Source organism: Pteropus vampyrus, unplaced genomic scaffold (genome assembly GCF_000151845.1).
Source record: "Pteropus vampyrus isolate Shadow unplaced genomic scaffold, Pvam_2.0 Scaffold165, whole genome shotgun sequence".
Classification (NCBI taxonomy): Eukaryota; Metazoa; Chordata; class Mammalia; order Chiroptera; family Pteropodidae; genus Pteropus; species Pteropus vampyrus.
Window position 1 is genome coordinate 2,915,438 of NW_011888946.1, and position 12,476 is coordinate 2,927,913.

The following is a 12,476-nucleotide window of genomic DNA, read 5'->3' on the forward strand; positions in this document are numbered from 1 at the left end:
TTTTGATTGTTATATTGTTAATTTTTAACTGTGGGAATAGTAAAAATATTAGCTATATAAAAATCTACTAATACACTCATTTGAAAAAAAATTCAGATTAGTATGATAGAGTAAACTTTTTGAAGTTAAAACTCATCAATAACTATAACTTTTGTAAGGTCTTATAAGAACTCCTTATTTATTTTTCTAGAAACATAAAACAATGACCAGTAACTAAGAAAAACTCTATTCTTTAACAATATATACTATATCCAATGACATTTAAAAAAATCAGACGTGCTTCTATTGCAAAATCAAGTGATAAAGACAAATTTGGTTTAGTTTCAATAATAATAATAATATTCATATCATATCAACTTGGTGCAACCTAGACTTCATCTTTTATTTACTCTAAAGTAAGAGTGATCTACACATCACGTGAGAACTATGAAGAAGTCTCAGGTTTGGTTCTGCCAAAACCACCCAGCAATCATAGGCTAAAACTACTTGGCCTCTAAAAACCTTTCATGTTAAAAATAAAAGCATTTGGGGGAGGGAGAAGGGGAATGGCGTAGACGACAGAGGCTCTGTTCATCTCTCTGGTGACCAAATCGAAGTTGAGACAGAAACAAGGAACAAACAGCAAGGAAAAATCACCTGGAATCTAGATGAATAAACCATACAACTAGAGAGAAATCTAAGAAATCATCCTACAAGCGCAGAAGGTAGGATGTGGCGAGGATGCGAAACTGCCTGGTCCCAAGTGGCTGAATGGGACAGAGGCCATAGCAGCAGCATGGCTGCCAGCAGCCCCAGACGCCTCTTAAAGGGGCCGTGTCTGCAAGGAGACTTTCGCGGTGACGCACCTGCTTGCTATGAGCACCAGCGCTGGTTCAGCTGTGCAGGAGGCACCAGAGACTTACAGGGGAACACCGAGTTTTTGGAGTAAGGGCCGAGGCATGACTCACTGTACAGAAGTGCCTATGGTATCCATTATTCCTCTATTGAGCCCTCTCCTCTCCCAGTGTGCAGGCTCAGCACCACCATGGAGGAGACGTCATCAAACTGGAAAACACAGGTCGCTCCACCCAGAGGATTCCCTGAAACTCTGCCTCTCCCAACTCATGGCCCCACCCAAGCCACATCCAGGTGTGTCCTCAGTGAGTCAGGTGCTCCTTGCTGAGCAGCGCCTAGACTCACACTGGTGGCAGCTTGCCTCGGTTTCTGGCATGTCCTCTGTGGAATGCTTACTGAATCTTAACAGGCAACCCGGGAGAGGCACAGGCTTGGGCTAAATTCAATCTGCAGCTGAACCCTCTCAGGACTGTCCCCCTGGACATCTACCACACAAAGTCGCACTAATAAGACTAGAAGACTTAGGAACTTTGCTTAGGACATAGAAACAGACACAGAAAGGCAGCCAAAATAGGAAGACAAAGAAGCAGATACCATATGAGAAAACAGAACAGAGATCCAGAAATAACAAAGGCAGAGTTCAAAACACTGGTTACAAACTTGCTCAGTGAACTTATGAGAAGGGTGGATTAATTCAGTGAGAACTTCAACAAAGAGAGGAAAAAACATAAAAATGGACATTATGAAAGGGAACCAGTCAGAAATGAGAGGAGAAGTATATTAAATGGAATAAACAGTGAATAAAGAAGAGGATCAAATGACCTATACAGAGTATAGGGAAGCCAAGGACGCTCAATCAGAATGGCATGAAAAAAGAAGCCAAGAATATAATAATACTTTAAGGAGCCTATGGGACACTAATAAAGGTAAAAAAATATCCATGTCATAGGGGTACCTGAAGAGGGAGAACAAGAAGTTGAATATATATTTGAAGAAATAATGATGGAAAACTTCCCTAACCTGGTAAAGGAAAGAGACATAAAACTCTAGGAAGCTCAGAGAATCTCAAAAAACCAGGAACCCAAAGAGGTCCAAACCAAGACATATCATAATTAAAATGCCAAAAGATAAATACAAACAGAGAATCTTAAAAGCAGCAAGAAAAAAGCAGTTAGTTACCTACAAGGGAGCACTCATCAGCCTGGCAGCTGATTTTTCAAAAGAAACTATACAGGACAGAAGAGCCTGGCACAAAATATTCGACATGATGAAGACCAGGATCTACAACCAAGAATACTTTACCCAGCAAAGATATCATTTAGAGTTGAAGGACAGATAAAGAGCTTCTCAGACAAAAATAAGCTTAAAGAATTTATCATCACCAAGCCAGTATCACAGGAAATGTTGGAGAGACTACTTTAAGAAGAAAAAACATGTACCAAAAACAAGAATCAAAAATGGTAATAACTACATTCCTATCAACGAGTACTTCAAATGGAAAAGAATTAAGCACTTCAACCAAAAGTCAGAGTGGCTGAATGGATAAGAAAACAAAACTCCTACATATGCTGCCTACAAGAGACTCACTTCAGATTAAAACACACATAACAGACTTAAAGGAAGGGGATGGAAAAAGATATTGCCTTGATGGACCAGAGGGTATTGCACTGAATGAAGTGGGTCGGACAGAGTAATACAAATATCACATGGTTTTGTGTACATGTAGAATCTAAAGAACATAATCAACAACAACAACAAAAGCGGAAATAAACTCACAGATAGAATATTTAGAGGGATACTAGATTGGAGGGTGGTTGAGGGGACAAAAAAAAAGGCAAAGTGATTAAGAGGTACAAATGAATAATTGTAGAATAGACATGGAGATGTAGAGTATAGCATGGGGAAGATGGTTAATAATGTTGTAATTAATATGTAAGGGGAAAGAGAGGTACCAGATTTAGTGGGGTGATCACTTTACAAGTTATATAGATCTCTCATCACTATAATATACAACTGAAACTGGTAATATTATTGTATGCTAACTATAAGTGGAAAAAACCTTCATTGAATTGTACAATGTAACTACAAGAAACTAATTGTCTATTATATTTCAATAAAGACAAAAAAAAGCATTAGACTATACTAACATTCTCAAAGTAGTCTACATTACAAAATCATCATTTTTTTGTATATAAATAAGTATGAGGGAAGCCAAGTAAGTATTGAACAAAGTTTATGAACACATAAGTTAAAGTAACAAATGTCTAACTTTATTAGAAGTATTCTCAAAGCTTTTAATATGCCAACGTTCAGTATGTATTATTAATAAGAAAGTTTATCATGAGATTTTCCCAATTTACTTATCCATAAAATCTTCTATCATGGGATACCTAATGGAACAGAATATTGCTCTAAAAAACAGCGCTATAGGAAAAAAATGGATTAGTTTCTCAACAAGATTTACCTATCTACAAACCTATATAAATAATTTGGTAATAAAAAATCAAGGAAGCCAAAAACTGGTTCTGTCTGCCCAAATACTCAAAAATTTTGCATGCAATATTAAATCAATGGTGTTTAAAATGTAATATAGTAAATCTAAACTTTTTTTTTTACTTTAGCACCATTTCAGCTAATGATTTCATAAAGATTAGTGATTTCAGCTGTTATTGTTGCCACTGCTCTTACAATTCTTTTTGTCCAGGACAGAAGGATCTTCTAGGTAGCAAGCCAACAGAATAAGAAATTCCAATGATGCTAGCTTCGATGGTGCCATCCAGAAAGGGAGAGGGTCATGGCACATTCAACCGTGGCTTCAGAGGTTTTGAAAAAGTAGCCTTTGGGGACCTAGCCTGCCTGGCATTTTGATGCTGTCTTGTGGTTTTATATTTCATAATAGTGCGGGGAGGTAAGTTAAGCACTTACTGTAGTGTACTCTGGATTCAGGCTCTGGTTTCTTGGTCCTTGGCAGTCTAATACCATATTGAAATAATGCCCTACTGAAACCAGACAGAGACCACAGCCCCACAGACCACCTCCCCAACCATGAACTGTTCCACAAATATAGCCAAGATGAGATTCTCCCAGCATCAGGATGTCAAGCCCCTATATAGCCAAATAATCTACTTGCCACTATTTTTTATTTTTTTGCATCATCCCATGTGGGTTTAACTCTTTCTTTGAAGAGATGGAAGTCACTGTGGCCTGTCATGGGACATACCATGTGGCTGTAAAACCTCCAGAACTGCTCCACAGAGACAAAGGTGCCAATCTGTCTAATATTCTGTTCACAGCTCTTCTGAGCGGTGGGAAAGCTGGGGATGTTTCTGGAGTACCAGAAAATGTAGTTGTATTGCAGTGGATGCTCTGTTGGTCCTGTAACAATAGCCTTCTTCTTGCTGCTGCTCTGACTCTTGTCTCATTTTGTTTTTTCCTTCTCACCATCTTTTTGCACGCTGTTTTCTTCATTATGATCATGGTCAGAATGTCACTGTCTTTCAATCTACTGAACTTGTTCATCCTCTCATCGTCGCCACTGCCTCATAGAGTCAGTCTAAAGTCTTTTTCATTGAAAACATAAATATTATCTTATGCCTTTACAAAACCAGAAATGTTTAACCATCGTCTAAAGTTCATACATGTTAAAAATCAAATTATCAAATTAAAAAAATAGTGACATTTAGTTTACCACTGTCTAAATGAATGAAGCATTTATTTCAAAAGATATATTGTAAGCAGATATTTTATATAAAAGTAAGTAATCAAATAGAAGGATATGATAAACCAACACGGTTTAAATAGTATTATTACTGGTTTAGAATCATATTTAAAATAAGTTTTCTAGATTATTAATTTTCTAATTTCTAGAAAATTAAAATCATTTGGTGAATTCATTTAATAGCTAAAAAGACATTAAGAAAATAATTTCATATAAATTAGAGAACAAAACAAGGCAACACTCATCTTTTTAATTTAATTCCACTTTACACAAAAAGTAAAGAAATGTAACCATAATTTTAGGTCACTCCAAAAGTCTGAACAATTATAACATTAAGAGGTTCAAAATTAATAGGCACTCATATGAACCAGCCCACGCTTAAGAAGAAAATGTTGGGCAATAATCAATAATTCTAAGAATTATTTTAAAGAAATTGGTTGATCTTAAAAAAATAATGAACTGAAATTTTAGAATTAAACCTGAGAAATATTCTGGCACAATTCAAGGTATAAACAGTTTGAAACAATACTAAGTAGCTTTTGGATTAATGATTTTTAACTAATATTAAGATTTACAATTATAATTTCTTAATGGAAACTGAGTTTTAATGTTTTAAGGAGCTGTGTCTCCTTTAGTTATAAAAAAACAATAGTTTTTGAGTTACATCAGTCTTTACAAGTACTACACAAAATATAAGGCAGGCCTACAGAGCACATGTGCTATAAACTGACATGTTTTTCACAGTAATCTGAATGCAGGAATTCACAGACTGTATTCTTTCCATTTATTCACAGGTCACTTAGAATTCTTAACTATCAGCTGCATTGCCATGACTTCAGAGGTAAGCATGAAAAAAAAGGTTTTTTAATAGCCCGAAATGATAATCATCAAAGACCCAAACACTAAAGTAGATGATGCCCAACCACAATAAAGTGTGTGAAGAGAAGAACCTTTGATGAACATTAGGCTACAAACTGCAACAATCCAAGGAAAAACTCAAAAGAGAGAAGAAATGAATAGAGAGAAGAAACAAGTAAATTATCCATGAAGGATAGACATCCTTGAAGGCTTAAGGAGCATTCACTTTGACCTTAGTCTCATTCTGTTTTATATGGGGCAAGGGAAGGAAATAGAAGACTAGATATAAAAAGCTGAATTTTTGCTCTATTTCATTAAATGTAAGAAGGTAATGTCTACCCTCTCTGGAGACAATACCTTTATAATATTCTCTTTGGAGATCACTGGGTAGTAAGAATTATGTATCTTTAAACAGTACCCAAACACTCCCTCTGTCCATCAAGCTTAGTTAGTAGACAGAAGAAGGAAAAGTCACTCAAACAAGTTAACAAGGACATTTATTTGCCATCCTCATCATTAATTAGAATATGCAATACAAAATTAAATTAAAATTCAGCTTTATAAAAAATTTTGTGGTAAAATATAACATAAAATTAACCACTTTAACCATTTTAAGTGTACAACTGAGTGGTATTAATTACATTTAGTGTTTTACACCATTACCACTATCCCCAAAACTTTTTTTTATCATCCCAAACAGAAACTTTTTACCCGTTATGCCAGAACACACATTACCCTCCTCCCCAGAGTCCTTTGGTAACCTTTAATCTACATTCTGTCGCCAGAAGGGCTTGACACAAAATATTCAAAGTGATGAAAACTCAGGACCTACAATCAAGATTACTCTACCCAGCCAAGCTATCATTTAGAATCGAAGGACAGATAAAGAGCTTTCCAGACAAGAAAAAGCTAAAGGAGTTCATCACCACCAAGACAGTATTACAGGAAATGTTGGAGGGACTTCTTTAAGAGGAAGAAAAAAATAGGTATCAAATATGAATAAAAAATTGCAATAACTACATATCAACAAGTACTTCAAATGAAAAAGAATTAAATGTTCCAATTAAAAGACAGGATGACTGAATGGATAAGAATACAAGACCCTTACATAGGCTGCCTACAAGAGACTTACTTTAGATTAAAAGACATACACAGAAAGAAAGTGAAGAGATGGAAAAAGATATTTCATGATGAATCTAGAAGGTATTGTGTTGAGTGGAGTAAGTTAGATAGAGAAAGATAAATGCCACATGACTTCACGTATGTGTGGAATCTAAAGAACAAAATAAACAAACCAACCAAAAAAAAACCTCATAGATACAGAGAACATTTTGAGGATTACCAGATGGGAGGGGGTTAGGGAGGTCAGTGAAAATGGAGATAAGATTAAGTACAAATTGGTAGTTACAAAATAGTCATGGAGATATAAAATATATCATAAGGAATATAGTCAATGTAATTAAAATAATTATGTACAGTGTCACAGGGGCACTGGATTTATTGAGGTGACCAGTTTGTGAATTATATAGATGTCTAATCACTATTTGTACATCTGAAACTAATACAATATTGTACGTCAACTATAACTGAAAAATGAAAAATATTATTTAAAAAAAAGCTGGGACTTTCCTTCCACTGTATATAACAGAAACTGTACTATGTTCTTGTCTATAAACCATTGATCTTTCTTTAACTGAGCCCCAGAAAATACTGTAATAGGCAGTTAATCAATCAAGTACCTGGGGCAACTCAAAATCATCACTGATATTTTTTACAGATTTGGTGTTCCATTTAGTTTTTTCAAAGAATTATTTAGCCACAGGTAAAACTATTTCTTTGATATTTTACAAGAAAAATCAAGTATTTGTTTCCTATTTTAACACTACTGAAAATTACTTCTGGTTTTACTTTGTTTAGCATTTTTAACTCCTCCCACTTACGTTCTGTAACAGAATTTTCAGAAAGTTACCGCAGAAATAAAGAGCTGCTATAACAATGTAAAATAGTAGTAAATGGCCTTTCTTTATACTATTTATAAAGAACTCAGCACTGGAGATTGGTAACAGATTAGTAAAATTAAAATATGCTTCTGTTTATTGATCTGTTTGAATTTATGTTAATAAGACATTTAATTATTTGGGATAGAGAATTATGCTACTTTATTAACAAAGACAACTACTAAAAGAAGTGTACTTTTTTAGGCGGAAACAAATGTACTTTAGGGAAAACCTACTAAGTTCTAAATACAATATTTGTATGTGGAAATAGTATCGCTATCTATTAGAAAAAAGTAACTTAGAAATGAGCCAAAAGGCTCCTAATGAGCCAAGAAAGATGTTACAAATGCTATTCACTAAAGGCAAATGCACTTTACCCAAAGGCAAATTCTATCATTTTCAGTCAGAGCTTATTGACATACTATACAGATAATAATAATGAACTACACTATATGATTTCCAAGTCTAAAGCAGATTATAAAAACAAAACAGGGAGAAAGCCTCTAAGGACATGCTTTCATAGCACCCTAAAACTATATAAAGTTTAACAGAGACTACAGAAAACCTTTTACCATAGTACTCAAAATTGGTCCTAAAGTAGTACTACCGTATTATAATTCAATATTAAAAGGACATTTGTTTACCTGAAAAATATATGCAAAAGGTTAAAAAACCTCTACCATATACTTTCATAGCAACACATACCTTGCCTTTTACACCATGTGATACAAATGAAATATGCTGTATATATTTAATGTCTGTCTCTCCTACTAGTTTGTAATAAATATGTTTAGACACAGAAAAAGTCTAAATTTATATCCAGAATAGTTTAAAATGATACAGAAATGTATTTTAGAAAGCTCTCAAGGAAAATGTGTTATAACTTATGTAACATCTATAGACCAGCTTTATTCATAATTACCAAAATTTGGAAACAAGCAAAATGTCTGTCAATAGACAATAAACAAGTTGTGGTACATCCACGCAATAAAATATTACTCAGCAATAGAAAGAAATGGACTATCGAGGCTGTCAAGCTATGAAAACAAATGAAAGAACCTTAAATGTATATTGCTAAGTGAAAGAAGTTATTCTGAAAAGGCTATATACTACATGATTCCAACCATATGACATTCTGGAAAAGGCAAAAGTACAGACAATAAAAAGATCAACAGTTGCCAGTGGTTTGTTTGGGGTAAGGTTGTATAGTTGGGAGCACAGGAAATTTTTTGGACAATATAACAATTCTGTACCATACCGTAATGGCAGATATATGACATTATGCATTTGTAGAAATCCATAGAACTATACAACACAAAGGGTGAACCCTAATGAAAATTTTGTTAATAAAAATGTATACATATTGCCTCATCAACTGTAAAAAATTACCACACTAATGCAAAATGTTAAAATAAGGAAAATGGTGGAGGGAGATTGAGGGTGATAGGGTATGTGGAAACTGCTTTCTGCTCAATTTTGCTCTAAAGCTAAATAAAACTTCTCTAAAAAATAAAGCTTATTTATTTAAAAACTGAAGTCTATTAGGTTTTTCCCATTGGCTGTGATATGGCATATAATGCCTTTGTTCAAAATAATCAGAGAAAGCAATAGTCTGCGTCAAAATGAGACTTTAATAGTGTCACAAGAAGGTATATAATCATTTCATATATTAAGAAGGAAAAAACAGGATGGAAGATAACTTTAGAGCAGGGACTCTAGGTAGCTCAGCACCCAGCATAATACACATTTACATGTAATAAGGAACTAGTACAACTTTGAAGGATCCAGGGGATGTAAGGGATAGACAAATCATTAAGACACAACAAATTCATAATAAAACCTATTTATAACTACAGTACATTTGACAGAGAAAGAGACATAGAATCGAATCATAAATTTACTATCTTGAAGCCAAAAGATTAACACGGGGCTCCAAAAGTCAAACAAATTGTCTTTACATTTTAACATAAATCCACTAATGGATTTTCTAGCCCTATTAGGTAGAGGTCATTGGAAATAAGTAAAGATGTTTTCTACATTTTGATCTCTTCTGCACAGGTTATCCTCTTTATGTTAACAGAGAACACACACATAGAGCTCTCTATTCCCCAAAATATGTGAAAAATAATTTGGCAACCCAGGAAATTTGAATGGTTTCTGACTCAACTTAAGTAAGATCAAAGGAACTGAGGTCTAAAGCAATCCAAATGATCTCTCCAACCTAAGTACCAAGGATCTGTGGTGTAACTATGTCTTGGAACAGACCTAATGATGGCTTTGCAATGGCCCTTGGTAATCACAATTGTTATCTTAAACATGTATAGAACCAGTGAAGTACATGATAGGGATATAGCACATAATTAGGTGATTCTCATAAGCCTAATTTTTTTCTTTAAATATAAAATGCTTAACATGATGGTAGGCCCTAGATTTCAATTAAAAAAAAAAAAACTTAGAATCGCATCATTTTCTTTCTGAAACAGGAAAAATATATACTTTATATCTCAAAATAAGTGCTCAATCTTAGTATAAGTATACTTATTCAGATAGTGGATATTCTGGCATCATAATAAAAATGTTAGTTTTAATTAAAATATTGGATGACTTAACTGCTTAAGTGTTATTGATATCCCAATGTTAGGTAGCTGAAATTTCTTTCCCTAATGCTCTACATTGGCACTGTCTTCAGACCTCAGAGTTGGTAGGAAAAGCCTTGTACAATTGTTCAAACAAAAATTCTGATATTGAATACTGTGTTAGTTGGCTGGAAATATAGAAGTAGTTAAGAAGAACTGATTAACTTTTATAATACACTGGTAGTGATTTTTGACACTGAATAAATATATCATTCTGATAGTCTTTATTTTTTATTTTTCATTTTTTTAAATTTACCGGTTTTTAAAAATGTGACCCTAGTATTCAGAATACCTTGGGTTAAAAAAAAAATTACAGTTTCATGCCATTTAGAGGGCTACCCTAAAAATAATGCCTAAAATCAACTTGAAACTGTCATACTTCTATAGGCCTCACATTTCAGAAGATCTCCCATGACAAGGTTATTAAGAAAGAGGACAGATGATAAAAATGGATCCCTCCATGGGTATATCCAAGTCTACAATTGACAGAATAGAGCCACAGGAAGGGATATAATCAACTATTTCCATTTTTTGGCATTAAAATTATTTGACTGGATCAAAGTCATTCAGAAATTCTTTTACAATCAACAACAGGGGTCAAACAGAAAGAGAATGAGATACCATTTCTCTTTATTAAGTTATTCAGTTTTAATACAATAACTGAGCCTCCAGGTTTTCTAAATTTCTTAACCACAGTGGCTTTTCATCTCTTCTATACTTCTGTCTTTCTGGACCTTGTCATCTTCCCGAACTGCTCCATATCAGAAATCTTTACCAATCTACTCTAATTTTGCCCCTGCTTTCTTCTTTACCTTGAGCATTCTATTTTTTATGTCCACCAACCATTCATCATTCAGCAAATACAGATTAAGGATACCAACCACTCTGTATACTGCAGTCATACCTCTTTTTCAACACAACCTGAAGTTTAAACTTCCTGGCTTCAAGATGCATTTTAGAAATCTATTTATCAAAAAAAAATTTTTATCACTTAGTCAAAAGTCTCTCCTTCTATATCTTCTTACAATGCACTTGAAACCTCTATCAAATGCACCATCGTAATTATTAGTGTCCTCAACTAAATTATGTCAGTTAAAGGTACTGTTCCAATTTAGAAAATAAAGAATGAAGAATAGAATTGACTTAGTCTCAGGTGGTAGGAAAATGGATTCATGTCTAAAAAAGCACGATTACCATTAAGACTTTACCTTACTTCAACTATCTAAAGAATAGTTCTCTTCTTGCAAATAAAGTATGAATTTTAAAAAATGAGATAAAAATACATGAGAAATATCCCACATCTCAAAAAACAAACTCTGCAACTTTGAGATGATATGGAATTCTGACTAAATATACTTATACCCCTAAAAGAAATCAACCACGATATATAAAGAACTCTTTCTATAGGGTGGGCAAGTGACCCAGTTTGACAAGAATGATCTCTGACTGAAGTTGAAACCAAGCACCATATTCCAGAAACCTGAGAGAGGCACCTTGATTTCTGGAGTCAGGTGGGAAGAACAAATAGAACGCTGAATATTTCTGGTTCTAGTCAAAACAGATATCACTATTTAAAGATAATAAAAATTAGACGACATAAGGAGAAACCTAGCAAAATATATTTAGGACATGTATCTGAAAATTACACAACACTGATGAAAGAGACTAAAGGTCTAAATAAATGAGCAGATACACTATGTTCATGAATCCAAAGACAATATTGTTAAGAAGTAAATTCTTCCCCAAACTGATGTACAGATTCAATGAAATTCCAATTAAAATCCCAGCAGGATTTTTGCAGACTCTATAAAATTTACATGGGAAAGGAAGGGATATAGAATAGCTCAAACAATTGTAAAAGAAAGTTAAATGACTCACATTATTTGGTTTCAAGCCTCACTATAAAACTATAGTAAACAAGAGAGTGTTTGCCAAAAAAGACGTATAGACAGATCAATGTAGAGAACAAAGTCCCAAAACAGAGCCACACAGAACTGACAACTGATTTTTAACAAATGTACAAATGCAATTCAAAGGAGATAATCTTTTCAAGAAATGATGCTGGGATAATTGGATACTCATATGTAAAAAAATATGAATTTCAATCCATACTTTACACCACATAAAAATATTAGACCCAAATAAGTTATAGACTTACACAGAAAAGGTAAAACTTTTTGAAGAAAAAAATCTTTGTGACTTTAGGTTAGGCAAAGAATTCTTAGAAATGATTTCAAAAGAACAAAACATTAAATGAATGAATGAATGAATGAATGAATGAAGTAGATATCATCAAATTTTTAAATTTTTTGCTCTCTAAAGACAATGTAAAGAAAATGAAAACATAATCTATGGACTGGGGAAAAACATTTACAAATCACGTATTTGACAAAAAAACTCCTATCCAGAATTGAATATATAAAGAACTTTCAA

The 12,476-nt window shown here is 33.7% G+C and overlaps 1 protein-coding gene and 1 pseudogene across 6 annotated transcripts in view; both read right to left on the reverse strand.

The window, feature by feature from the left end:
• JMJD1C (jumonji domain containing 1C) overlaps positions 1–12,476 on the reverse strand; it is a 256,964-nt gene that overhangs the window by 172,408 nt on the left and 72,080 nt on the right. The gene's annotated exons all lie outside the window — the stretch shown is intronic.
• Positions 3,601–12,476, reverse strand: part of LOC105298824 — a 43,726-nt pseudogene continuing 34,850 nt past the window's right edge.